The following is a 26169-nucleotide window of genomic DNA, read 5'->3' as shown; positions in this document are numbered from 1 at the left end:
ACCATTAACTCATATCGGATATACAATGAACTAGGCTAAAATCTTCTTCAGTGTATTGTTGATAAGCCAAATGTCTTCCTTCCCATATTTGTACAGTTGGTTAAGATGGGAAAAGAAAAGATGCAAACACCAGAAGAGTCCCAACAATAGAACTCTGATTCACGCTAAGTGACATCTAGGGGACTTAAAAATGAAAATGTTTTGGTATCATCTTGGATGTGTGGTCTTCTGTTTGGGGTTCCTTCCCATTTTTTTAAACTGAAAAACTAAGAATTCTTCAGTGCATACTTTTAACATAGATTACTTTCTCTTTCATCTCTGTGCATGTGTGTTTCTAACAGAATAAACAGAGTAGAAACAAATGCCCAGTTTTAGCTAGGTATCACATATACCTCAGCTCTCATGGAAAATAATGGACATTACATAATAATACATACAAAAGATTTTGATGCTTCAGTCTCTAGGAATAAAACATAGTAGCACTGTCTCTTTGAAATGCATAAAAACATGGTGGGCTTCGTGTTAATGAAACATGAAAACCTTTTTCCTCTACAGAAATATACTGAGAAAGCTAGCATGGCTGATTATGAGTCCTTCAACAGTGCAATCCCTGGGTCTTTGATATGATAGAGTGGTTGTACCTCCATGACATGGAAGAAAGGATGCATTACTGTTCGGCAATTCACTATAAAATAAAAAGTAGTATATAAATAACACCAACGAAGTGGTGTTGATCAAATTCTCTTGTATGGTCACAAATCTAAAAAATCAATGTGTTTTGAACTATTTCTTTAAGAGACTGAAATAATGCTTACCTGAAAAGAAAGTGACGTAACTTTTGAATCTGATGCTTAGGAAAGACAGGCCTGACTTTTTAAACTCAAATGAGAAGCATTTAGTATTCGGCATATATTATAATCACAAGGAGGCAGCTAGAACAAAGTTTATCTCATATAATTTGCAAGCTGTTGTGATAGCAAGAAAATCAGAATCAGGGCAGTTGCTTTTTTCTAATAGGTCTACCCAGTGATTTGTTTAATTCACATAAGTCACCTTAATTATAACAATGATCCTGGGCGTATGTACTCTCCAAACACACACAGTTCTCCAGCTGCTGACCTTGGCAAAATTCACCCTTGAACTCCTTTCATTGATGAAGTTTGCTATAACCTTGGTCAGCAAGACAGACTATTAATCCTTCCCATTAGAGAGTTGTAAAAATCCCTTCTAGAAATTGTCTTTTCCCCACCCTCTGCTTCAGAACAAGGGAGGAACTTACTTCAAAGTGATAAACTCCTTAAACCACTGGAGGTGAGTATTGCCATATCTCAGATTTGAAGAGACTCTGGAGTCATCACCTGTGGTGAATACTCTTAGAGGTGGTCAGCCTGGAGTACCAAAGTTGGCATCTTGTAACCTCATCTGTTTCTCTTACTTTAATTCTCTTTTTTATCCAGCAATTTGATAGAGGTAACAAAATTCCTAAACTATCTCAAGATTTCTCGTATCCCAGACAATCTCCACAAAGAAGACAATTCTTCCTTGCTCTAGCAGGCCCCTTAATCCCACAACTGCAGGGACCCAATCCTCCAAGGTTTCCAAAGCATCCTGAGAACTGGTCCCAGTCTCCTAAGGTTTACATGCAAACAACCCCAGGACATTTCATTTAGTTACCAATGTAATGATTACCAACGAATCATTGTTCAGTGGTCCTGATCACCTCTGAGTTACCAAATCAAAACTCAGGACATACTCACACAAATTGCTAATGCCTATCAGGACAAGCAGTCTTGTTCTTACATTTTATAATGATCACTTCAAATAAGATTTAGGTTGGAAGCAATGTCATCACTAACTCATTTCTATCAAGCAGAACACATGATGTGAAGCACTGTTAGAGATCTTTTGGTGATTAATAAGATAATTGTTCAGCTGATTTAGGGCCTATACAAAAAATGCTTGAGGTTCAATTTGTAGTACAAGGTAGCTCAACAGTTTTACATGAACTAGCTCTCCAAAGCTTTTTTGTAGGGGCAAATGGCTATAAGTCAGGATGAGTATTTGTACACAGAGGGCTAGAATTAATGCCTTGCAGGGGTGCCTGGGTGGCTTAGTTGGTTACGCATCTGACTCTTGGTTTTGGCTCAGGTCACGATCTCAGGGTTCTTGGGTTTGAGCCTCACATCAGGTTCTGTGCTGACAGTGCAGAGCCTGCTTAGGATTCTTTCTCCGTCTCTCTCTGCCCCTCTCCCACTCACTCTCTCTGTCTCTCTCTCTCTCAAAATAAATAAATAAACCTTAAAAAAATTTTAAATGCCTTGCATATTGCATGAGTAGACTAGGTATTTGTTTGTTTTAGGGAGATCATATAATTAATAAATATCTTGGTAAACAAGAAAGGTCACAATGCTTATGTTTCAGAACACAGACTTTAAAGCCATAACACGTGCAACTGAGAACAAACTGAGGGTTGATGGGGGGTGGGAGGGAGGAGAGGGTGGGTGATGGGTATTGAGGAGGGCACCTTTTGGGATGAGCACTGGGTGTTGTATGGAAACCAATTTGTCAATAAATTTCATATAAAAAAAATAAAAAAAAATAACACGTGCATTTGAATACCAGCTACACCTCTCTCCTAGCTCTTTGACTTTGGGCAATTTAAGCTTGCTGTGCCACAATTTCATCACCTAAAAAATGAGGATAATACTTGTATAAGTATCATAATGAAAAAGATAAAATGCTCCAACAAAGTACTGGTTAGCACTTGTTAAAGAGTTATCTTACATGTTTATGAAGAAATGAGCAGAAAGATAAAATAGCTATGAAAGAATGTTGAAGTAAAATTGCAAATTGCATGTGTCTGCTAGGTTCACTTTCAACAGAGGTATAAAACCATATCATCTTTGGAGTTGATATATCTCTGGGACTATCAAACTATAGGAACTTATTAATATCTGCAGGTCAACCTCTAACCTCAAAAGGACAAAAAAACCTATGCACATTTGTTAGTCATTGATTATTAGCCAAAGTTACATCCTCTTCATCAGATGATGCTCAGATGGGCTTATTAGAAATGATCTAGCATGAAATTTTTAAAATCAGGAAAATCATTTTGCCTATCTCCAAGTATGGAATAAATAATTTTTAGCAGCTCTGCCATGACTTTTATGTAAGTTCATATTTGCAAAGTACTTAGAGAAGTGTCTGGCACAGTGTTCAATAAAATACCCAGTACCTGTGTAGTGGCAAAAATATACGGCCTATGGAATCTTTGTGATATTCTAAAAGGCCTTACATCATTTGCCTGCAATAATTCTTTATGGATACTGTGGGGATGGTTTGGTTGCGGATCCACTCTATAAGAAGACTTTTGATTCAGAGTGGACACTTTTATGCTGCAAGAAATTTATACAGCAGCTTAGGTGTATGCTTGTGCTTAAGCTCTTATTACAACTATTGCATATATATAATTTAATTCTTAAAGGGTTACTAAAACAGAATTTTTATACTTTTCCAGAAGTATTAGCCTTTCCTAATGGAGTTTCCCAGAGGGAAAAGTCAAGCAGCAAAATAGAGGAGAGAAATGTTCAAACCAATTTGAATGCCTTAATATGACAATCATTCATACTTGGGGACAAAAGTGTTGAGTATCTTATCTTACTATTTTTTCCAAAATATTTGCATACTATCATACAGGCGCATTTTCCTATTATTTTTCTACCCACTGTGTGAACAGAAAAAATACAGTTGTTTACAAAGTCATACGAGATTCATAATCCATTAAAATAACATATATTTTCTTAGAGAGACTTTTGCAAAATTCCAAAACCCACTTTACCTCAAACAATGTTAAAGATGGTATTTGTTTAATATTGGGAAAGGATTATGCCACAACCACTTATTCAAAGTCTTGTTTAGTGTCAGTATCTATTCAATTTTGCATGTTCCTAGCTTGATGGAAACTAACTACCTCACAGCACTCCATAAATATTTATATTGTAATCCATTATTGATATCTTCCAAACATTTTTGATATAGCTTGCTAATGGCTGCAACATGACATTTCTGGGTGGAGCTGAGCCATTATTTTAATTTTGTTTCTAAAAGAGATGCTTTACACACATTAAAAAAAAAATGCCAGCGCTAGCATTTAATCGGGGCAACCACTAGGAACACACAAAAAAGGCAGAGTATCTAAATCAAGATCTGAAAATGAATCAAAAAATGTTTACAAGAATATTTTAACATAAAAATTCAATTTCCCTATTATGTCAAAATCTTTCCAATTCATTGGTACTGCGACCCCTTATACTCAGATGAGCTAATTTAGCTCACAATATCACTATAATATAGGAAACATACCTAAATCTTTACATTATAAATGAACCAAATAAGCATTCCGAGAGGTTAAATGACTTATGCGAAGCCACGCAACTTTTGCTGGTATTCAAACCCAGGGTTTCTTCCTCTGATGCCCCTAGTGCCCATAATGAAGTCTTTGCCATAAGCACATGCTCTTTTATTGATATCCCTGTGTTGCCTTAAAAACACAAATCTTATAAACTTATCCTTGTTTACCACCTGAAATGAGGCCATCCTAATATGTACATAGTGTTTGAGTTTAGTTTAGTCTTTACTGCAACTATTTTCTGTTTTTAGACTGTCAGTTCACTAAACCAGTGTTAAAGGGAGGGTCAGTAGTTTTCGGCATCAAGACAGCAACTAATGGATAAACATGGGGTCAAATCAGGAAGCAGCATGCTGCAGGACGTGAAAATAACACAGAAACCAGATCTATAACACCTGCCATCTACTAGTTGTGTGACACTCAAAAAATTAGCCTAAGCATCAGTATTTAATGAGATGATGTAAGAAAAGATATTTAGCACAAGCACAGCACAGAATAATTTTTCAAATTAAATGAAATTAATTCTCGTATCAAAAAATAAGTCCCCTTTTCAAATGTGCACACACATAAAAAAAATCCCTTTTTATATTTAGTGTTTGTAGTAAAGATAGAATTTTGTATTATTATTTATTATTGACAGGTATACCACCTCCTGCACACATGTATGGTAACAGCTGATCATAATGGTGAAAGTCTTCCATATACATGTAGCACATTTCCCTCCATTTTCTTGTTTGATGCACTCAAAACTACTGTGGTTTACTTTATTATTTATCGTTATCATCCTCATCATTTCCATCCTGGAAATGAACAAACTGAATTTACAAGGGGTAAAGTATTAGGCTAAAATTCTCATGCCCAATAAAATGTAGATCCAGGAACTCATATTTCTTCTTCCCACTAAATCAGCTCCCAACATGTTTCTTACCTTCTTTATTTTTGAGGATGCTAGATGTGAAATTTGACATGAGTTGTAAAATAACAAATAATCGCAGCAAAATCATCAGCCAGCCTTTTTTAAAAAGCTTCCACACTCCCATCATTCTCATTGATTTTAACAGAATTCACCTCAAACAGAATTTCATAAGGAAAGGGGGAGAAATAAACAGGAGGACACTGACCAGTACACCTTTTGCCAGCCTCTGACAAAACAGTTTAATGCCATTAAATGTATTCATCTGTTTCTCTGGCAACCTCAGTACCACATTTCCAGTTGTTTTTTCAAGACCACCAAAATGGAGTTGCCGACATCTGTTTGACGGGTAGGATTCTCAATTCACAATAGCATAATTAAGATGCAATTGTATTGAAAAGAAATGAAAACTGTTCCCTTTAGCTAGTTGACAAGATGCAATGTAGAAATATGATTATGCAGAACCATAAACCTGTTCTACTCCATCCATCCTCTCTTAGTTGGAATCTATTCAGTGAGACTTCCTCGCACCATTGAAAACGTTAATGGAGTGTACAGTTATATGTAACTTCTCTACAGATTCTTAATCTGCAGCAATCATCTGCTAACATCCCTAAATCCTCACAAGCCTTTGTTTTTCCTTTAATGTATAGCCCGAGTCATGCATTAAAAAGACCATAAAACCAATTACATCCTTTGTTTCTTTTAGAGAAATATGGTACTTGGGACTCTCTGCTCACTCCTGTGTCTATATCTTAAATTCATGACGTTTTAGAAATCTAACCCCTTCAACTTAGAAATGAGGTAACTGAGGCCCAGAGAGGTAATGTAACATATGTAAACCAGCAACAACTTACACAGCAGAGTCCAAACACGGGCTCAGATCTCCTGATTTCAAGAGCAATGTTCTTTCTGTTACCGTGTTTCCTCAAATTAAAGAAATGAGTACCTAGAACCTTTCACCGGTCGTGCTATTGAATACTATGTGACTACTTCGACAGGTTTGGTCTTGGGCATAATAGAGGTGCCTTACTTAATTATTCCCTTTAGATAGGCTTTATTCTTTCTTTGTCCTATCTAAGCCTCCCAGAAATAAAGACCAAAAAGAGGTCACAACCAAAAGGGGAAAGAAAAATAGGGAATAAAAGAAAATATATCCCTAGTGTGTATCTTACACAGCACTAGGCAAATGATTTAGCAGAGCAAAACAATAAAATGACAATTATGAAGAAAGTGTAAAAATATTTAAAAAATGTTTTCTTTCTGGTAATATGGAAATGGTCAAAAGCAGCACAAAACAGCAATGAAATGGCATGGGCATGAATGTTTTCACTGTGTGTGTGTGTGTGTGTGTGTGTGTGTGTGTGTGTGTGTGTATGGATGGATGTAGAGCAGAAGAGGGAGAGAGAACATGACAAGAACTAAAACAGAATAAGCCAAAATAAAATAAAGGTACTGTAATGTATTCAATCTCAAAATGTTGTTTATTGGTACTATAACTTATGCTAACTAAAATTAACATTTGCTCCTTCAGAAATATTTCTTAAGTTTTCTTTGGAGGGAGGCCTTCTACACAAGGAGATTTCTTGATGGCTCAAATAATTATCTACAAAAGTATTACTTTTCTGTGTTTATCATTATCAAAAGTCTATAACATTTACATAGCAGGCAATAAAATAACAAAGATAAATAATTATTTTGAATCTTTTGGCAGATGTTTTAAAATCACTAAGTAATGACAAAAGAAAAATTGTCCAGAAAAAGTAAACAAATAACTTACGTCAAAACTTCTGAGATCTAAACCTGAGAAGAATGACTCACTGGAGGATCCATTCAAAAGTTTTGTCTTGTTTTGTTTTGTTTTGTTTTGTTTTGTTTTGTTTTGTTTTTGTTTTTGTTTTTAATTGCCAAGGAGGATTACTAAAGATAAAGGCTGCTATGGCATACAACAGAACTAGAAAGTATGTATGGCTCATTTCTTTTCTTGTACCTAATTGAAAATCTCCACTCTTTTTTTATCTTTCAAATGTTACCTTTCCCTCAAGGTCCAATTCAAGGCCCACCTCTCTGATCACACACATATACACACACACACATACACATCTCCTTTAAACTTCTGTTGCCTTTGTGTCTTTACACATAATGAGTACTTTCTCCAACTGTTAATTGTAAGTGTGCAGCTCCAACCCATAACACGCTGGGGCCTCTTTATTAGGCCTATACAACAACTTCCACATCTTTGCTTTTCTCCAGTCCCTTGGACAAAGTAGGCACTTAGTCTATAGGAGAATATAAAGAGGTTTGAAGCCAAGACTTTAAGCTGAAATCTGAATATCTGAACTTGAAAAAGGCATTTACATAAACTCTTTGGTTCTCAAAATAGAATTTTCGTGTTGGCTTAGCTGGCAAACTTTGCCTACAATGTTATTGTGAAGATAAATTAGGTAACATGTATACATCGTGAATTCACTTTCAAACTGTAAGAAAAGTACATTTTATATAGGAAACAGAATTCTCATGTAGAGAAAAACAAAACTAAACAAAACAAAACCCAGGCTACAGAGACAAATAGACAGATGTTCCAATGCTGGCTTCTGCCACTAGATTGGTCTTCTTACAATACAAAATCATCTGTAAAAATGTGATAATTCATACCTAGCAAAATACTCTGAGGACTAACATCTCGCAGAATTCAGAAAACCATAAATAAATAATAGACTTATCATTATTATCCCAACATAAGATATTATCATACTTATTATTACTATAGATGCAGATATTTTACAAAGAGATAGGTTATAGAAAACTACTAATACAATCTAAAAGAGCACCAGGAATTTGTTGATAATGGGTCTTTATGCCACATTTGTTGCTCCGTAATATTAAAATACAAATAAATAGGGCCAATTCAATTAATGCTCAGAAACTGGCCAGCAGTTGGTAAAAAGAAAGAAACTCTGATTTTGCATTACTTTTAGTTTATATAAATATATCTAAACTATATATCAGAAATACCTATAGAAGTTCATAAAATGCTGAATTATATGCCCCATAACAAACACATTGAACCAATTATCACCTACAATTATAAGAGTTGGTAAAAAGTCAGAAAGTTCTTGCCACTTCTGAGTCTGATAATATCTAACTAAATAAGCTATCCTTAAAGGTTTAATTAGTCTGAATTTAATGATAAGTCAAGGTCTCTATTTTACAATGAAAATCAAATAAGAAAGTATATACAGTATAGTGGTTTAGTAAGAGTTGGATTAGAATAAAGGTCTGTTAAAACCTCCACATTGTTGTCATTATTCTTACTTGTTATTATCATTATTGCTATTACCATTGTTATTACACTGTATTGTATTCCCATGAGTTCTTCTCATAGTATCAACAATGAATATTTTCTTTCCATTTGCTATTTCGCTGTGTCACTTAACTTGAAGTTAAGTGACTAACATCCTGCCCTACCAACCAAGACTGGAACCCAAGCTCTTTCTGTGAGAATTCTAAAAACATTTATCCAAGTAACCTAATCTCAGACAAAGAGAAGGTAGGCCACTTGTTTTATCTAAACTAATTGTGGCAGTACTTAGAAGGTTAATTTCGTAAATCACTCTTGAGCCTTTTAAGAAAGATGTGTGTCAGATATGTAAGGTGAGTCAAAAGACTGATGGTATGGTAGCTAGCAACTTAAAATGGACTCTAATGCCTTGATTTTAGTGATCAAAAAAAGATTCATGATTATTTTGATTTGGCTTAATAATAAATTCTATCCAAATGTACATGCACAACATGAAATACACAGAACATTCAAGACACTTTGAACAAGCTTCACTTACTGAAGCAAAATCTTGACTAACTGCAGGGGGAAAAAAGGAAATTATTGCATATATTAATCAAATGACAGCTCATTTTCTGTATTTTTTATGGTATGAACTTCAATAGAGTATTTGAAGTACTGCTTGATGCTTTAAAAATAGACAGCCGCCATATGGAATTTATTAATCTTGATTTAAGTGCTGAAGGTCAAATTATTTTCCTCTTTCCTGCTAAGTGCTCCCTTCTACAAAGCCGATAAAATTTGTTCATGTTGTCATACTTTCACATCCTCCAAAACATATAGATTATTTGCATAAAAGAGTATCAACATACTATATACAGTTGACATTTAATTTACTCATTTGAAACGCACAAGTATTATTTTGTGGAAAACCTGCATTTTTTTTTCAACTTTTTTTTTTAATTTATTTTTGGGACAGAGAGAGACAGAGCATGAACGGGGGAGGGGCAGAGAGAGAGGGAGACACAGAATCGGAAACAAGCTCCAGGCTCCGAGCCATCAGCCCAGAGCCCGACGCGGGGCTTGAACTCAGGGACCGCAAGATCGTGACCTGGCTGAAGTCGGACGCTTACCCGACTGCGCCACCCAGGCGCCCCTGGAAAACCTGCATTTTTAATAATTTTCCTTTCTTCAACTTAACTTGGAGTCCTATTAAAATTATTGCAAAGAGCGACACTCTTTCTGTTGAAAGGATAAAAGTCACATCAAGCAACTCATTTTACAATAGACCCATAAAGATTTGTGTAATATAAAACTTGCCGCCTACCTATCTCAAAAGAGTACTTTGAAGAGTAACTAATAAATTAATTTAAAGAGCTTCTGACACAATGTGCTACACATATGCACAATAAAAGTCAGAAAAGAATGCTGGAATTACTTCAGATTGAAATGGTATCATATACAACCGACAATGTACACAGTCCAAATACTTCTACTTACTAAAGATAGTAGATTCTTAGGAAAAAAAGATGTTTTAAGACATACAAACACCAATGTCCTTTATAACATTTCCAGTGATTAATTGTATAAGTAAATAAAATCTTGATAAGAATTCAGTGCTTTCGTCTCAAAGAAAAAAAGAAAAAAAAAACAGTTTTTACCACTAGTGCATAATCTTCTCCAATTTCATGTTCTCATGTCCATGATTATTCCTAGACTAAGGGATCGTAATGAATGGAACATCTCCCACCCTTCCACAAAACAATGCATAGAGACAGCTGTCTGGCTCCATACGCCAGATAAGGAAGCATTCAGAATCCCTGCACCCCATTTTAACTCTGATACACCAGTGTGTCCAGAACTTTCAGAAACTCCTAAGTCTCACCTCTGCTCAATTCCACTAATGTAACCCACACTCTTTGCTTGAGTTCATGGTAGAAATACTGGAACAATGCTTCTGTATTTTAGCTCTAGAATGTATGGTAGAAAAAAAACATAGGAAGAAAAACTGTACAGTCATCCTCTGCCCTATAGCTCATCTTCAATGAACTTTGAGGTCCCGTCAGTACCACACCTGAAATTGCTCTCAAATTCATTTGCATTTTTATCATCTCTGACCTGGATTTGCAAACAGCTTCTAAAAATCAGAAAACTTCCTGCCTCTCTTCTCTCTCTCCTTCAAGCAGCCTCACACTCTACCCCAGAGATTATTAGCCTGACGCCCTGGTCAGTGCACAAAAGAGGAAAATGGAGTAGCACATAGCATTCCTCTCTCCCAAACAGGCAGAGAAGTTTAGGTGATCACCTTTGGAAATGCAAAGGAATGAAAATCAAAAGATGACAGATGGCCATTTTTATAGTAACTCATCCTAAGAAATGTTTCCTTAAATATTTCACAGATTAAACCAGATTGTTTCCTAATTATCCATCAAAAGAACAAGGTATATTCTCAGAGTGAAAAAAAAACTGGAAAAGAGTGATTTAAAGCAAGCCAAACAAAAAGCAATCAATTCTGCTACTTCTTCTGTTCTATTATAATCTGGCTGAAGACATATTTATATTTTTAGCCCATAGCTCTTTTCTCAGTCTCAGACCTACATATCCATCTGCCAACTTGACATCTAAACTTGAACAACTTACAAGTATCCCAAATTTAACATGGACAAATATTAACTTTTGAAATTCCTCTTCAAACATCCTCCAAAGTTTGGCCAACCGACATTTTAGGAGATGGTCCTTCCGTCCTCCCACCCGAATTATCTTTGATAACTTCACCTCCTAGATGCCACTCATCCAAGTCTTCCTGATTGTATTTCCAGGAAATATCTAGATTCAAACCACTTTCCTGCATCCCTACAGCCACCATCTTAGGCCAAGACACTTCCTTTTCTAAACAACTCTGTTAACAACCATGTGACTGTCTCTTTGCTTCTTATTCTTGCACCTCTAGTTCACTCCTCACAGAGCAGCAGAGTAAAATTTTTAAAGCATAAATTATATCATCTCTCTCACCTGTTCAGTTAATTTTCCTTAAATGAGAATGAAACACATAAATGTTCTATGAACAGTCTGCAAGCTCCGGCTTCAGCTGGCTGCTCTCTTCTCCAGTATCAGCTTATGCCTAGGTTTTCAGATACGCAGTGTGTCTCACCCTTACACTGACAAAAAGAGAAAAAAGAAAAAAGAAAAAAAATCCATTGTTTATTTGAAATTCAAATATACTGGGTGTCCTACATTTTATCTGACAACCCTAGCGATGCCACTATCTGATTTTTTCCAGCATGCCAGCCACAACAGCTTTACAACATTTTCCTTCTGAGCCACACCCTTTCCTGCTGTAACACCTACTATTTCTATTAACAGGAACGTTCCTCTGCCTGACGAGTCTTCTTTCCAGATTTACCTTAAATGCCACTTTATAAGAGACTCGTCTAATATGCCTCCCCAAGTGAGGTCACACCATTAATTTCTCATAACACCTTATATATTGGTTTCTTCTTGCTCTTATCATCATTTATACATTTATTTATGTGGACATAAATAAATGAATATGTGTTTGACATACCACTATATCCTCAATGCTAGCAGAAAATCATGGACATAGTAGAGCCACAATATATATTTTTGAAAAGCAGAACGGGAGGGAGGGAGGGAGGGAGGAAGGAAGGAAGGAAGGAAGGAAGGAACGAAGGAACGAAGGAACGAAGGAAAAAAGTAACAAGTAATTCCATCTAAAGCAACCCCATTATTCTAAGTCTATACTGCCTATGCAAACTTCTATCCTATAGTTCAATTTCTTGAAAGCATTTACTCTCTTTGGACCAATGCATCTGACCTTAACCATAAAATATTGCTCAGTCATTCTTACAGATCTCCTGATCACTGGACATGAAGATACTGGCACACTGGTTTATGAATTTAGTTTTTATTTTTAAATGCCAAGGATTCTATCATTTTATTATAAGGTCCAGCCTGATTTCTGGTCACCTCAATGTCCTCTCATCACAGTGCCAAGGACACTTGATTTCCTGAGGCAGGTTTCCTACTCAAATCCTAATCAGCTATAGCATCACATGTAAGGATCAGCTTTTATTCACTATTCATTTTATTTATTAGTTTGATTTTAATCTGATAAATAATCTTCAGTCTCATTGCAGAGAACAGTGTTAGTCAAGATAGCACAGTAAAGGTTATGTGTTTTGATATCAGAAACCCATATCTCTAATCTGGTCTTAGTAGCCCAACGAACTTGGAAAAGATTCTGCAACTCTCTGAATGTCAATATTCTCATCTATAAAATAAGGATAAGCTATCTACTTCATGTAATACTATGCTGATTACATGAGGTTGCTTTCCCCTCCTCAAAAACACCAATTGAGGATTGTCTGGGTGGCTCAGTCAGTTAAGGGTCCAGCTCTTGATTTCGGTTCAGGTCATGATCTCAGAGTTTATAAGTTCAAGTCCCACTGTTAGCACAGAACCTCCTTGGGATTCTCTCTTTCCCTCTCCCTCTGTCTCTGCCCCTCCCCAGCTCACGTTCTGTCTCTCTCAAAAGTAAATAAACATTAAAACAAACAAACACTGATCCAAAATCTCAAATTGAAGCCCATTTGTGATCTGGATACTACTAAACTCACCAGCCTCATTTGATGCCCCTTTCCTGTTTTATATCAAGCAATATAAATTCCAAACCTTGCAGTGGCCAAATAGGTAGAGCAAAAATCAAATCTTGTGAGATGTAACAGAAAACAGGAAGCAGTGGCAGTATGGTATAGCAGCTAACACAGGCTCCATCCGAAGAAATCAGTTCACTCAGTCCAGGTAATTGTTACCACGTGAGAACAAAGCTCAGTGTTTTTTTTGTTTTTTTTTTTTTAAGTTTATGTATTTATTTTGAAGGAGAGAGAAAGAAAGGGGGAGGGGGGCTAGGCAGAGAGAGAGGGAGACAGAATCCCAAGCAGGCTCTGTGCTGCCAGAGCAGAGCCCGGCATGGGACCAAACCCACGAAGCCTGAGATCATAACCTGAGTCAAAATCAGGAGCTGGATGCTTAAACGACTGAGACATCCAGGCACTCTCCTCCCCTTTTTAAAGTGTATTTACTTATTTTGAGAGAGAGAGAGAGCAGGGGGCAGGGCAGAGAAACAATGTTTTTAGATCATTTGATTTTTCTTTAACAGAGGCCAGAAGTTCAAATTTTCATATAAACATTTTAAATTTAATATTGAGTACTGAATAAAATATTTTAGAACATTATAAACTTTATTATAGTTAGTGTTTCCATATCTAGAATGACACTGTTCTAAAAATCTGTATCTGTAATGGGAAATGTTTAAACTCTCAGCCATCGCAATATCATTTTCATATATGAAGGTTTTTTTAATGCTTCCAGCTTGATGTATTTCTCTGAATGAAAATTCTCTAGTTATTTGCCCTTAAGTTAAATAGGAAAGGAAAAAAAAAAACAGAAAAAAGCTTACTGTGTCAAATCCTCCTTACACATTTTGTCATTTCCCCTCTATTAACTCTGTCCTAGGGTTGAGAAGAAGTTGGCTTCCTGAACTTTCATTTACATACTGCGCTGAAGCTTGGCCTTGGTTGCAGCTTGTTAAATTTATTGACTAAAAGTCCCTTGAGCTATTGAAGACTGGCTTACTATGTTTTAAAGATGCCACTTGTAGCCAATTGAAGCTTTTTACTTGCAACCATTTTCCTCATGAACAATTTTCTTTCTTTCTTTCTTTCTTTCTTTCTTTCTTTCTTTCTTTCTTTCTTTCTTTTCTTTCTTTTCTTTCTTTCTTTCTTTCTTTCTTTCTTTCTTTCTTTCTTTCTTTCCTTCTTTCTTTTCCTTCTTCTTTCTTTTCCTTTTCTTTTCTATTTCTTTCTTTTTCTTTCTTTCTTTCCTTCCTTCATCCTTCCTTCCTTCCTATTAAAAAAAACCCCACTTATTCCAATATACTGGTTATTCATTTGCTTAAAATATACAAACATAAAGGAAAAATGACCTAGGAAAAAGCTCCAGGGATGCATCTATTACAAAGCCATCTGAGAGAATTAATCAAATGCTATAAATTTGGACAGATTTTTCTTTGGCTGCAGCAAGCTCTGTACCGGGGCTAGTGAGTCAGCATGAGATTTGTTTTCTAACAACCTTAATACTTCTTTTCTAAAAGAAAGTCCTGAAATTTAGAGGGTCAATCTATTTCTGAACCTGGATGTAAAATAAACAAGAAAGCAAAGGAATAACAGCAACAGCAATGAAGCTTCCCCAGAATCCTGATTTATTTTCCACAATGCTCAGGAATATGTATCTGTCGCTGATTCTGCTACTGTTAAAATGTACACTCCTAAGCTCCCCAGAAGTAGGTGGGGAACTCAGTGTTCTCCATTCACGATAGAGCTGCCCCTGCACTTTGTACTCTCAAGGACAAAGGGATGGTTGGGTTAGCCTCTGCTCAGTGGCCTGGGGGTGGTAGAGGAAGGTCAGTGGCTGAGATAAGTACATGTAACTTAGCTTCTTCCCTAGGCATTTTTTTTCACATTAGTATCCACAGAAGGAACTTCGTGCATAATTACCAACAAAGTTGGCCAGGGGAAGTCATGATTTGATGTACTTTTTCTTTTGCACACACATGTCAAGGTCAGAAATGATAACTAGAATATAAAAAAGAAAAAATACAACTAAGATAAAGAAAAAACAAATAATGTCTCTGAGGAAGACAGAGTACAAAAACAAGGTGAAAAATCTGTTTTTCCATGTATGAAGCCTGGCCTTAAATGTTTGTCATTCATTAAAATGTTTATTTATTTATTTATTTTGAGAGAGATAGAGAGTGAACAGTAGAGGGGCAGAGGGAGAAGGAGGCAGTGAATCCGAAACAGGCTCCGCACTGTCAGCACAGGGCCCAACATGTATCTTGATTCTATGACCTTGGGATCATGACCTGAGCCTAAATCAAGAGTCCGATGCTCAACCGAATGAGTCACCCAGGCATCCTGGCCAAGAGATTTTTTTGTTTGTTTTGTTTTGTTTTATTTTATTCATTCATTCATTCATTCATTCATTCATTCATTCATTTTTACTTTCTATACTTTATTTTTTTATAATTTACATCCAAGCTAGTTAGCACATGGTGCAACAATGATTTCAGGAGCAGATTCCTCAAGCCCCAAGGCAGATCTTGCAAGACAGAGAATGGCTGGAATTGGGCAAGGTTTACAACAAAAGAGCTTTGGATTGGAGGGTACAGCAAAGCTGGGATCTTAAAATAAGGCTTGATGGTCAAACTGTAGGCTTTTTAAGCTGGTTCACAGTTTTATCTTCCAGGAGCAAGTATTTCCTGGAACAAGTAACTAAGTTATTTTTTCCTAGCTCCAGTATTATTTTGCAGACAGTAGAAGGTATGTTTGGTCCCAGAATTTTTTAGCATACAGACGCAAAACTAAGTTGGCTGCAGTTTTCACTCCCAAACATGCATATACTTCATTTGTACAAAATTCCTCTAGCAATAATAAGAACTATTTTGACCTGAGATGTCGCTGACTTCTGCTACATTGATGGAATGCCTCAGATATCCCTAAAAAGCAGCCTGCCTTCTTATTCGATGTTCTTGCTATTTTAGTCTTTAAGACTTAAATCACTGAAAATAAAACAGAACCCTTAATTCTTAGAATACCACTTCCTTATGAATCATCTAAACAATTACATATTTAGTCTAGCAAGCAGCACTGAGTAACAAAACTAGTTTACTGAAGCAAAGAATTTTTGTATTATAAATTACATGAAGATCAGATACATGATATAGTTAGAGTCTGAGCCAGTCTAGCAGATTAATTTGGTTTCTCTTCTAGGACTAAAATATGTAACTGAAAAGAAATTTGAAGAATACCTAATTCAAACTCATTCATTTTAATATAAACAAACAAATAAATGGAAACACTGCCTTCTGCCTAAGGTCATATAGCTACCTAGCTTCTTTTAGATGCCATATTTTAGGAGGTTTTAATATCTGAGAATTCATTCTCTTTTCCTCATGCTCTCACTCTGTCTCAGTTTTTCTTTCTCTCCCACAGACTCTGGTTTTAAGGGAAGAAGATCTCTACTTGCTGGCACTATACCCCATCAGCGTTGTTTTTCCAGCAACCCTGGATTAGATCATGTCTCATGCCTTTCTCCCCAGGTCTGTCCCCTGAAATCTCATGAATGAGCTTTTACCCAGGCACCCTTTCAGGGAAGAATCCTCCACTCTTAACTGAACACTCAAGTCTCTGCTTAAGTTATTGGCTCATCATTGGGATTCAGATATATTTCAGCATGGTTAGTTAGGCACACGTAGGGCACCCTGCCAGGTGTCCATCTGCTTGAGGGGCTGAAGATAATTCTGGAAAACAACACATCTTAAAAAGGAAAATGAAGCAGCAAATATGGCCCAACAACAAGCCTGCAGTCAATAAAGAAATTCATGATCAGTGTTGGATTCGTCCCAGCCACGATCACCATGGACACATGTGAAACCCAGAGAGAATAAAAGCTAAAATGACTGTGGTTAACCAGCAAATACAATGCGAAGTCCCATGGGCTAAGAGGAACATACAGGCAGGGTGATGAAAGAACTTTGCATATCAGTTACACAACTTGCAAGTGTCCCTGACAAGAAGCTATAGTGCTAATGGTTTCAGTGGGGGGCCGGGGGCAGCATGATGTTGCGATGTGGCCTGTCCTGCTGGTGAGGGCACTCATGGTGGGTGTCAACAGAAGAGCAGTAATGACTCATTAGTAGGCATCAACAACAGGATCTGTAAGAGCAGAGGATTACACTGCCTAATAACCAAGAGAATTTGGCTTACAGACCAACAAAAAGCTTACTGTACTAGGTGTTAGGGGTCCTGGAGACGCCACAAGAGCAAGTAAGAAAGGACACCTAGAACAGTGCTATGGATTCACTTCCCTGGGGCTCTGGGCCTGAGGAAATGTAAGTTACAGTCCGATTTCTTTCTCATTGTTCTAGCTTGAATCCAAATCAATGTTTTTTAAACTTTACAATGCATCTACTCAGCATTTTCTCTGTCCGTCTGCTTTCTCTTCATTCTATTTATTGCTATTTATTTATTTTATTATCAATCACAAAATTAACTTGTATAGTATTACAGAATTAACATTTTTTGAATATATTTAAGATACAACCTCTCCCTGATGGATACAAAGATACTAAAGAGGATATGCAATTATGATACATGTTATTTATGGGGAATGGTTACTCCCTAAACAATTTATCATTGGTTAATACTCTCTGCTTCTCTTGAAAGGACTGCTTAATTTCACAGATATTGGGTGTATGACTCAGTTCTATACTCAAATGCCTGATCGGACAGATTAGTGAGGAAGATTATGCTATTAGAAAAAAAATAAATAGCTTTACTTTTTACTTCAAAAAATTTTTGAATTAATTCGTCTGAGCAAGAAGTTTGTTAATCTGGGCAAAATCTCTCCTATCAGGACAACACATTTTCACTTGGGAAAATGGCTTACCCAAGAGTTTACTGAACAAAACTTGACTTGGAACCTCCCCTCACTCAAACGATCCTAAATTATCCTGTGACAATCCCAATCAGTTCTTATCCTTGAAAATTCCACCATCAATTCCTTGAGCACAGACCTTAAAGCTAGCTAAGCATTATTCTTTGATGTCTCCTTTTTGAGAAACTACTAGGACTGTCAAGGTAGTACTCTCCTGTACTGCAGTACATCTAAAAAAATTAGTTCTGTCTGACTCTAGCAGTCGTTTGGGGAGTCTAAGAAATGCCCCCTGAGATCCAGGTGAGACTACTACAAACCACTGCTAAGCCCATTGCAGCTCAAGGGCTTGGACTTGGAAATAGCATGCTCCCCTTCCAGCTATGAAGGGGAAATAAGCAGAACTCTTACTTCTTTTCTTTGAGTCTTCAACTTCTGAGTTCATTTTATCTCTTAGAAATGAGGAACCCTTGGGGCGCCTGGGTGGCGCAGTCGGTTAAGCGTCCGACTTCAGCCAGGTCACGATCTCGTGGTCCGTGAGTTCGAGCCCCGCGTCGGGCTCTGGGCTGATGGCTCAGAGCCTGGAGCCTGTTTCGGATTCTGTGTCTCCCTCTCTCTCTGCCCCTCCCCCGTTCATGCTTTGTCTCTCTCTGTCCCAAAAATAAATAAACGTTGAAAAAAAAATTAAAAAAAAAAAAAAAAAGAAATGAGGAACCCTGTACAGAAATCCTTTTATTGTCTTCTCAAATTTTAAACTATTTATCTTTGGTAGAAATCTTCCTTTTATTGATAACACTACTGTCTTTATCTGTCATCATTTTTGTGTGAAGTCTATTTGGGGACATTCATAGGTAAGAGAACAGGTAAGTCCATCCCTCAAGCATCCCCCAAAGATTCACTACGTCAGAAGAACTCATCGCACTGGCATCCTTGTAAGACAAAAATTGCCTTGGTTTGGCTATCAATATCTTATAAAAACTTTCCTCTATCTTTTCTTGTTTTGGCCATTAGAGTATTGTTCGGAAAGGGATGACTTCAGTCCATCTACAAAGAAATGGCCACTTGTCAATCTTGATTGGCTAGAGCCAACTTTAAGTTGGGGATCCAAACACAAGGTACAAGAGCAACTTATTCTGCCACCATTAACAGACACCCAGGCATTTATCTCAATGTAAGTTGATACCCACTCTGAGCCAGATTCCTGTTTGTTACATGGTTTTGCCCTATAAATCTAATTCCAGTGCTTCTCTTCATAAATGATATAATTACACAAAAGATAAGCAAGAACTTTAGTGGATATTTGGGGGAGTTAAAAAAATTAACGTTTATTCATTTTTGAGAGACGAGAGACAGAGTGTGAGTGGGGGAGGGGCAGAGAGAAAGGGAGACAGAATCCCAAGCAGGCTCCAGGCTCTGAGCTGTCAGCACAGAGCCTGATGAGGGGCTTGAACCCATGAACTGTGAGATCGTGACCTGAGTCACCCAGGTGCACATGGGGAGTTTTTAATATTAACAAGCTTGTTCATACCAGAGGCACCTTAAACAAAAAGAGAGTAACACTGAAAATATCCATTGAGCATGTTCTTTTTTTTTGAAGAAACGTCCCCAAATAAATTCAGATTCCATAACTGTTTCTTGAAAAGAGCTGTTAGTCAAGACACATGGAAAATGTAAAAAAACTCAAATGCCTCTATTGGAGACCTCCTAAATCATAACTTGCCCATAACAGCCTTTATCCCACTTGTCTTCTCCTCCCCTCTGTGCTTTTCCAGGACCCTCGGCTCTTTCCTCTCTTTATGATCCAATTCCTTTACGTTCTGGACAGCTATAAATCCCCAAAGCTCCACTGCCACTAAAAATTAAATTCACTGTAAAACAGGGTAAATTCTTGTTCCAGGATTAGTACTCTTGCTAGACATCAATGTGAACTGCTATACATTTGTCACTAGCACTTCTATTATATTTTATAAATAAGGAAATAATTTTAAAGAAAATTCTTTATGTTTTAAGTATGCTTCATTGCACTTTTTTCTAGATTTCTGAACAAGGAGTGTCCCATTTTCATTTTCTCCCGGGTCCCACAAATTATGTAGTCAGCCCCTAAACTATTATTTCAAAGTACAGCAGGATAAGATGTTAATAAATCCATAGAATTCCTCCCTTGTGATTTTCATAAAATTGCACAAAAAAAGTGGATTAAAATAGGCCGCCTTAAAGAAAATATTAGGAAATGCTATTTTTTTTAAATTAGGAATATGTGCTATCATAGGGGAAGAATATTATACTTCTATCACAATAGACCTCTCTGTATATAAATAAGAAAGCAAACAAATACAAAAATAAATGGGGAACTAGGTCATTTGCCTTATATCCCCATAGATCCTCCTCTCAGCAATTCAGATTGGGGATGAGTTTTGTTTTCTTGATCTACTTGAATACTCTTGGTGTCTGGCTCAGAGGAAAACTACTAACTCTCATTATATGTATCCTGTTAGTATTTGTCTGTATATAGTTCTCCAAGCTGAGGTCTCTAGAAGGTTAAATGTCATTGTGTCACACTGTCATCCCATTAAATGATTCTGAAAATAATTATGCAATAAAAAGAACAGAAAAACTTGACAGTTACAGACACTGAAATCACCACCGCCAGAAAAATAGTACATGATCACCGTACCTTAAACAGGGCTGCAGATCTGTATTGATTACTTCCTCAACTCATGTTGACATATAATCCTGGGGAGCAGGGAAAATTGAGACCACCTATAACCACCTAAATTAACTATTAGGACCGAGAACTGAGGCTCACTGGTGTCAACATGACTTAACTCCGTGTTCTAGGAAATTCTTGTCCAGGAACTCTAGCCAGTAGGCCAGTAAATAATGTAACTGTTTGCTTCAGAAATTCCTGCAACCAATTTGTCTGGGAAAAATAGTTTGCTCATCTGGGATAACAGCTCTGCTTTCAACAATATATTGCTCACCTGGCAAACGGCTTGCATATTAAAATAGTTCACTCATCTCTCACTCACCTTGGCACTCTCACCCCACTGCATCCACCAACCTTAAATTATTACACCACAAAACTTACTCAGTCCTGATCAGTTTCTGCCCAGACAAACCCTAAACCACTCAAAGTAGACCTCATAATTTTACAAATATCTTTTTCTTACATTCCTGTTTAAGACACTACTGAGACTTTATTAGGGAGGTGTTTATTCTCACTTTAGTAGAACTAATAAACTGAGTTTGCTTAACTAGTGGATTCTGGGGGAACTTTCGAAGGGGTGCTAATCAACAGGCACATTCGTATCAATAAAAATAAGTGAAAACAGAGAGAAACAAGCAATAATCAACCAGGATTGCTAGAAAATGACAAAATAAAAGATCTTCTCTATCATCCTAAATTTATTGTTGGTCACACTACCCCCAAATTTTATTTCTCAAATATATTTCCCAAATATTTTAATATTCAATATATTAAATGAGTTTGGGTGGTAGAGCTATAATAAAATAGAAAATGTCACCTGGCATGTCCATCCATAGAGTTAAAATTAAGATTTATTTCCTGGACTTCGAGTCAGAAAATCTGTGATCAATATGTAGTGCTACAAATGATCTCTGTAATCTTGTAAAAGTCACTGATTCTTTGTTTAGTTCTTCCCTTCTAAAATAAGCCAAAAGCATTTACCATTTAGTATAATTTTGACTTCTCATTGTGTATCCAGTGTTCTAGGAAATGGAAATATATTTTAATGACCACACAATATTTAAATCAAATAATGTGTGTAAGATAAATTTGTAAAGTTTAAAAATTAAGCCAAATATGTAAAGTCTTCTTGTTTTCATGATCATCAGTAATAATATCTAGACTCTCTAACATGCAGAGTCAAAGTGTTTTTAAAAGATGAGATTATTAAAGTCTCTAGATGAGAACTTCTTCAAAGCCAGAATCCATCAATATTTGAATATTTAGTCATTCTGAATTTATCAGGCTTATTTTCATGTGGATGCCATAAAATCTGAGATCATAAAAAATACTAGTGAAAGTATATTATTGTCTTCTTCCAAGACTCCTTAAACAAAGTACTAGAGCAACAAGGGTTGTTTTGCAAATATAACAGTTGTATTTCATGGTTATTTAATATTGTTGTTGTATAGCCATCACCACTATCCATATCCAGAACTTTTTTATCTCCCCAAGTGAAGCTCTGTACCCATTAAACACTAATTCCTCATTCTGCTCCCTCTCCAGCCTCTGACAATCACCATTTTATTTTTGTTTCTATGAATTTGACCATTCTAATTACTTTATGTAAGTGCAATCATTCAATATGTGTCCTGGCATATTTCACTCATCATAATGTCATCAAGGTTTATCTATTTTGTAACGTATGTCAGAATTTCCATTCTTTTTCAAGACGTAATAATATTCCAATGTATGTATATACCGCATTTTGCTTATCCATTCTTCTGTCAATGGACACTTAGGTGGCTTTTACATTGTAGCTTTTGTACATAATGCTGCTATATAAACATAGGTGTTCAAATATCTCTATGGCACTCCGCTTTCTTTCTTTTTTTAAATGTTTGTTTATTGTTGAGAAAGAGAGAGTGTGCACATGAGCAGAGTGGGGGGGAAGGCAGAGACACAGGGAGATAGAGGTTTCAAAGCAAGCTCTGTGCTGACAGCAGCGAGCCCAATACGAAAATCAAACCCACGAACCATAACCTGAGCCAAAGTCCAATGCTTAGCCAACTGAGCCACCCAAGCACCTGAGACCCTGCTTTCAATTGTTTTGGGCATATACGCAGATGTGGAATCGGTGGACCATCTGGTAATTTTATTTTTATTTTTCTGAAGAACAACCATGTCATTTTCCACAGAAGCTGCACCTTTTTGCATTCCTTCCAGGAAAGCACAAAGGTTTCAATTTCTCTACATTCTCTCCAACACTTGTTATTTTCTGTTTCTTTCTTTCTTTCTTTCTTTTTTTTTTTGATAATAAGAATACTAGTGTATAAGAAGTTGATTTAAATGTGAGTTTGATTTGCATTTCCCTGATGATTAGTGATGTTGAACATCTTTGCATATGCTTATTGGCCATTGGGGGGCAGGGGGGGAGATGTTTATTCAAGTCCTTTGCCTTTTTTAAAAATCAGGATTGTTTGTTTGTTGTTGAGTTGTAAGAGTTCTCTACATATTCTGAATATCAATCTCTTATCAGGTTATTATTTGTAAATAGTTTCTCCCATTCTGTGGGCTGACTTTTAATTTTTTTAAGTTTATTCATTTTTGAGAGACAGAGACAGAGAGAGACAGAGCGTGAGTGGGAGAGGGGCGGAGGGAGAGGGAGACACAGAATCCGAAGCAGGCTCCATCCAGGCTCTGAGTTTTCAGCACAGAGCCCATCGCGGGCTCGAGCTCACAGACCATGAGATCATGACCTGAGCCAAAGTCAGATGCTCAACCCACTGAGCCACCCAGGTGCCTCAGGGGCTGCCTTTACTCTGTTGATAGTGTCCTTTGATACATAGAAGCTTCTAATTTTCCTACTTTAATTACCTACTTTTGGATGCAATTGCATTTCTTTTTTTTTAATGTTTATTTATTTTTGAAAGAGAGAGAGTGTGTGTGAACGTCAATGGGGGAGGCGCAGAGAGAGGGAGGACACAGGATCAAAAGTGGGCTCCATGATGACAGCAGAGAGCCCAATGTGGAGCTCAAACTCAAGAACTGTGAGATCATGACCTGAGCCAAAGTCAGATACTCAACCAACTGAGCTACCCAGGTGCCCCAGCAATTGCATTTCTTAATTGCTACCTGTGAAACACACAGGTATGGCTCACACACTCAAAAATTTACTATGAAAATTTTGTTGGAATTATACTTTTTATGAAACCCAGAATTTAATTGAGAAAGTGAGAATGTGTTCATTTGCCACCAGGAAAGAGAATACAGATGGAGAATTCTGTTAAAATAAATACAGGGAAGAAGAATCCACTGAACACTTCACTTAAAGATGAAGAAAAAGAAATATACTGAGGTACCTCATATTGAATAGGAAACAGAGCTAAAAATAAAAAGCAGATAAATCCTTCCAAGTTGGGGCTGCGACAGACTCACAGGTGGAAACCAAGAAGTACCACAGAGCCAGCTCTTGTTTTGCCCACCAGCATGAAGGGCCTCCTGCTGCACTCTGCCAAGAGCCATTATTTTCTATGCAAATAACGGACATTTCCATAGTAAGATAAGTAGCTTTATTTTTGAGAGTGAAGGAAGAAAAAAACTAAGTAAAATATGTTGGTTGTATGCTATCAAGTATTATCCAATATCTAGAAACTACAAAAGACATATACACTCAGCAGCAAGGAGAGCTCTTAAAATGCCATGTAGTAAAAATAATAGACAAGATAAGTTTTTTTAAACAATGCAATTTATGCACATTTAAAACATACATAAAAATTAGATATTTTGCAAAGACAAAAATTCAAAGATATCTATCAAACCCAATAAAAGTGGTTGTTTTTAAGAGGGAGAAATATAAGGGTGCCAGGGATAAAATTTTAAAATATATATACAATTAGATGAGGGGGACTGTGCATAAACTGATAGGAACAGTGTGCCACATATGAAGTAAGGATTAGAATGAAGTAAACTCTGTGCATCTATAATCCCATTTTTTAGAAAGTAGGTATTATGGAGATGTAGCCAAGAACATCCATGACCATAGCAGCCAGGAAGTCAAGTTGGGACCACTTAGAGATGCCAGTAATTTGAGGTTTGTTCTTAGAAAACAGGCAACACTTCACTATGCAGCCTTCATGCAACAGCAAATGAAAATAAGGGCAGAAAGGCAGACTGAAAGAGAAATAAAGGCAGCAAAATGGAGTCTGATTTATGAGCAAAAAGAATAAAGCCAGAAAGAATTCAGAAAGAAGTAGCAATAACGATAACGTAAAAAGCACTGGAAGGAGAAGGGGATTGAGAAAAAATCTGCAAAAATAAAAAAGTAAAAAGAATGTAGGAGCAAGTTAAAATAGTCCCAGTTAGAATGAGCAAACCATAATGCCCATAAGCTGGTAAAGGCATTTAGGGACCCTCTAAGAGTTCTTCCAAAGATAACAATATAATTACAAACTATGTATTTTGTTTCATTGTTTGAATTTTGATCATAATTTTTTAACTTTATTTACTTATTTTCAAAGAAAAAGAAGGAGAGAGAGCACAGGAGGAGCAGAGAGAGAGGGAGAGAGAGGGAGGGGAAATCCCAAGCAGGCTCTGCATTCTCAGCTCAGAGTCTGATGCAGGGCTTAAACTCATGAACCATGCAATCGTGACCTGAGCAGAAATTAAGAGTCTGATATGTAACTGACTGAGCCACCCAGGTGCCCCTCTGATCACAATTTTAAAGAGGATGCGTGAGCCAATGGTTTTCAAGTTTTAGTGTAAATCATCATCACCTAGAAAGTTTGTTAAAGCACCAAGTGCTGAGACCCATACCCATACCCAGATTGCTGAGAATTTCTGATTCAGTAGGTCTGGGCTATGATCTGATAATTTGCATTTCTAACAAGTTCCCAGAGATTGATGACATGTATGTTGCTGGTCTGGGGCCCCCTTTTTGAAAACCACTGGTCTCAAAGGCATTAAGAACAACTAGTCTCAGAAGATATTTCTAAAATAACTAGCTCATTGCATTGTGTTTTGCCTGGTAAAGCTTTTTCAGAGAAAACGCCTTTGCTTGGCAAATAATCAGAAGCCCAATTTCTTCAAGAAGAGGAATCTTCATGGCCACCTTATTTCTAAGAAACAGGTCAGGCCATCGCAAACAAAACAAAACACTAAATAAAACAAAATAGTAAAAAAAAAAAAACAGACAGGATTTACGGAAGCGTTAGTTTCAAGGATAAGAAGGGTTCTGAAGAGTGATCCAGAATTTGAAGTGAGAACCTGACATAAAATGTAAGTAGTAATAAGGCTGCTGGAGTATATATGTCATAAGTAATCTACCCAGAAAGTCTTAGTATCATGGAATGTTTTGGTATACTGTGGTG

The 26169-nt window shown here is 36.7% G+C and overlaps 1 long non-coding RNA gene across 1 annotated transcript in view; it reads right to left on the bottom strand.

The window, feature by feature from the left end:
- Positions 1 to 11613: 11613 nt before the first annotated feature.
- LOC109503563 overlaps positions 11614 to 26169 on the bottom strand; it is a 538043-nt gene continuing 523487 nt past the window's right edge. The window contains exon 7 of the long non-coding RNA XR_006585236.1: positions 11614 to 11759. This is a non-coding gene — a long non-coding RNA (uncharacterized LOC109503563). The remainder of the gene's footprint in view (positions 11760 to 26169) is intronic.

Source organism: Felis catus, chromosome C2 (genome assembly GCF_018350175.1).
Source record: "Felis catus isolate Fca126 chromosome C2, F.catus_Fca126_mat1.0, whole genome shotgun sequence".
NCBI classification, from domain to species: Eukaryota; Metazoa; Chordata; class Mammalia; order Carnivora; family Felidae; genus Felis; species Felis catus.
The sequence above is the reverse complement of the archived record's forward strand: the minus strand, read 5'-3'. Positions and strand labels throughout refer to the sequence as shown.